The following is a 3,319-nucleotide window of genomic DNA, read 5'->3' on the forward strand; positions in this document are numbered from 1 at the left end:
GAGCCGGCCCGTGGCATAGTAGTGATTAGTGTTGTGTCGTTCGCGAACGATTCGTCAGAAAGAACGAATCTTTTGAGTGAACGTAGTGAACCGAATCACTTCATGAACTAATTCGTTATTTTCTCAGTTCAGTTGAGCTCCGCCGCTTCGTTCACTCAAAAGATTCGTTCGTTCGAACGAATCGTTCGCGGAACGACACAACACGATGGCATAGGCCAGGGGTCGGCAACCTAAAATGTTGAAAGAGCCATATTGGACCAAAAATACAAAAACAAATCTGTCTGGAGCCGCAAAAAATTCAAAACCATATTACATACAGATATAGTGTGTCATGATATATAAATTGAATTATGAGGACTCAAGGGAAACTAAATGAGCTCAAATATAGCTACAAATGAGGCATAATGATGCAATATGTACATATAGCTAGCCTAAAGAGCATGTTAGCATGGATTAGCTTGCAGTCATGCAGTGACCAAATATGTCTGATTAGCACACTCCACATAAGTCAATAACATCAGCAAAACTCACCTTTGTGCATTCATACACAACCTTATAAGTTTGGTGGACAAAATGAGACGGAAAAGAAGTGGCATAAATCACGTCTTAGAAAGTTTACATGCATGTAAACAAACTAGGGTGAGTTCAAGGACCGCCAAAATTAGTAGGACAAAACGGCGCTCGCCAAATACTCGAATCAGTGAAGCATATTTAATACAAACAGTGTGCTTTATAGCAATTACGGCGGTTTGTGTCATGTTTGTCCTCCTACAAAAAACAAACAAAAAAAAATGTTTTTTTGCCCTCATCATTTATATATTTTTGAAAAAGCTACAGAGAGCCACTAGGGCGGCGCTAAAGAGCAATATGTGGCTCGCCGACCCCTGAACAAGGGTAAGTTCAAGGACCGCCAAAATTAGTAGGACAAAACGGCGCTATAAACGGCATATAAACAGTGTGCTTTATAGCAATTAAGGAGGTTTGTGTCATGTTTGTCCTCCTACAGAAACCAAATTAAAACGACAAAAGGTTTTTTTTCCTCCCCATCATTTCCATTTTTCATATATTTTTGAAAAAGCTCCAGAGAGCCACTAGGGCCATTTTTCATATATTTTTGAAAAAGCTCCAGAGAGCCACTAGGGCGGCGCTAAAGAGCCGCATGCGGCTCCTGAGCCGTGGGTTGCCGACCCCTGGCATAGGCCTATAGGCAAATGCTAAGGGGGCCGTCCTTTAGGGGGGCCACGTCAGCACCACAAATGTTGGAGAAAAAAAAAAAAAATTAGTTGGCACTATCCATACATCCATTTTCTACCGCTTATTCCCCTTTGGTGTCGCGGGGTACTATTATTTCTAAATACAAAAAAATAATCCCACGTTAATTAAAATGCAAAATAAAGCCTATTTAATAGAAATATTATTTGTCACAACATTAGGAGGAGAAACGAGAAAAAGACAAAGGTAGGTAACGTTAGCCTACATGAAATTATTTGTCTGTTACAGAATGTGATACAGCAGGGGTTACCAACGCGGTGCCCGCGGGCACCAGGTAGCCCATAAGGACCAGATGAGTAGCCCGCCGGCCTGTTCTAAAAATAGCTCAAATAGCAGCACTTACCAGTGAGCTGCCTCTATTTTTTAAATTGTATTTATTTACTAGCAAGCTGGTCTCGCTTTGCTTGACATTTTTAATTCTAAGAGAGACAAAACTCAAATAGAATTGGAGAATCCTAGAAAATATATTAAAGATTTGGTCTTCACTTGTTTAAATAATTTCATTTATTTTTTTACTTTGCTCCTTATAATTTTCAGAAAGACAATTTTTGAGAAAAAATACGACCTTAAAAATTATTTTAGGATTTTTAAACACATATACCATTTTACCTTTTAAATTCCTTCCTCTGCTTTCCTGACAATTTAAATCAATGTTCAAGTAATATATATGTTTTTATTATTGTAAAGAATAATAAATACATTTTAATTTAATTCTTCATTTTAGCTTCTGTTTTTTCGACGAAGAATATTTGTGAAATATTTCTTCAAACTTATTATGATTAAAAATAAAAATAAAATATTCTGGCAAATCTAGAAAATCTGTAGAATCAAATTTAAATCTTATTTCAAAGTCTTTTGAATTTCTTTTAAAAATGTTGCTCTGGAAAATCTAGAAGAAATAATGATCTGTCTTTGTTAGAAATATAGCTTGGTCCAATTTGTTGTATATTCTAACAAAGTGCAGATTGGATTTTAACCTATTTAAAACATGTCATCAACATTCTAAAAATAATCTTAATCAGGAAAAATTACTAATAATGTTCCATAAATTATTTTTTAATTTTTTTCAAAAAGATTCAAATTAGTTAGTTGTTCTCTTCATTATTTTCGGTTGAATTTTGCATTTTAAAAAGTCGAAATTGAAGATAACCTATTTTTCAAAATTAAATTTTCATTTTTTTTCCAGTTTTATCCTCTTTTAAACCATTCAATTAAGTGTTTTTTTCATAATTTATTCTCTACAAAAAACCTTCCGTAAAAGGAATAAAAATGTACGATGGAATGACAGACAGAAATACCCATTTTATATATATATATGGATTTATTTATGAAAGGTAAATTGAGAAAATTGGCTATTTCTGGCAATTTATTTAAGTGTGTATCAAACTGGTAGCCCTTCGCATTAATCAGTACCCAAGAAGTAGCTCTTGGTTTCAAAAAGGTTGGTGACCCCTGTGATATAGTAACCTGGCTTTTTAGCATTAAGCTAATGTTACATGATTCGGCAATTGCTAATCAATAAATAGCTAGTTTTGTTTTAACGTCGGGTTAATATTGTGGAGGGGGCTAAATTGTTATGGAAAATAATAATGTAACGTAGGGTAATTACTTCTGTCTTACATTCCTCAGGGACATTTGTAGAAGTTCTTTTAAGTAGGTGTTTTTTGTTTACATTGTCATTGCCTTCTGGTTAGCTAATGTTTGCCCTGCAGGTAATAGTCACTTTTCCACCCCTTTTGTATATTAGGTATAGTTGTAAGCCTGGTTGTTAAAGTGCACATCAATAATGTTAAAGGCCTACTGAAATGAGATGTTCTTATTTAAACGGGGATAGCAGGTCCATTCTATGTGTCATACGTGATTATTTCGCGATATTGCCATATTTTTGCTGAAAGGATTTAGTAGAGAACATCCACGATAAAGTTTGCAACTTTTGGTGCTAACAGAAAAGCCTTGCCTGTACCGGAAGTCGCAGACGATGACGTCACATGTTGATGGCTCTTCACATCCTCACATTGTTTATAATGGGAACCTCCAACAAAAAGTG

The sequence above is a fragment of the Nerophis ophidion genome, linkage group LG09 (assembly GCF_033978795.1).
Source record: "Nerophis ophidion isolate RoL-2023_Sa linkage group LG09, RoL_Noph_v1.0, whole genome shotgun sequence".
Classification (NCBI taxonomy): Eukaryota; Metazoa; Chordata; class Actinopteri; order Syngnathiformes; family Syngnathidae; genus Nerophis; species Nerophis ophidion.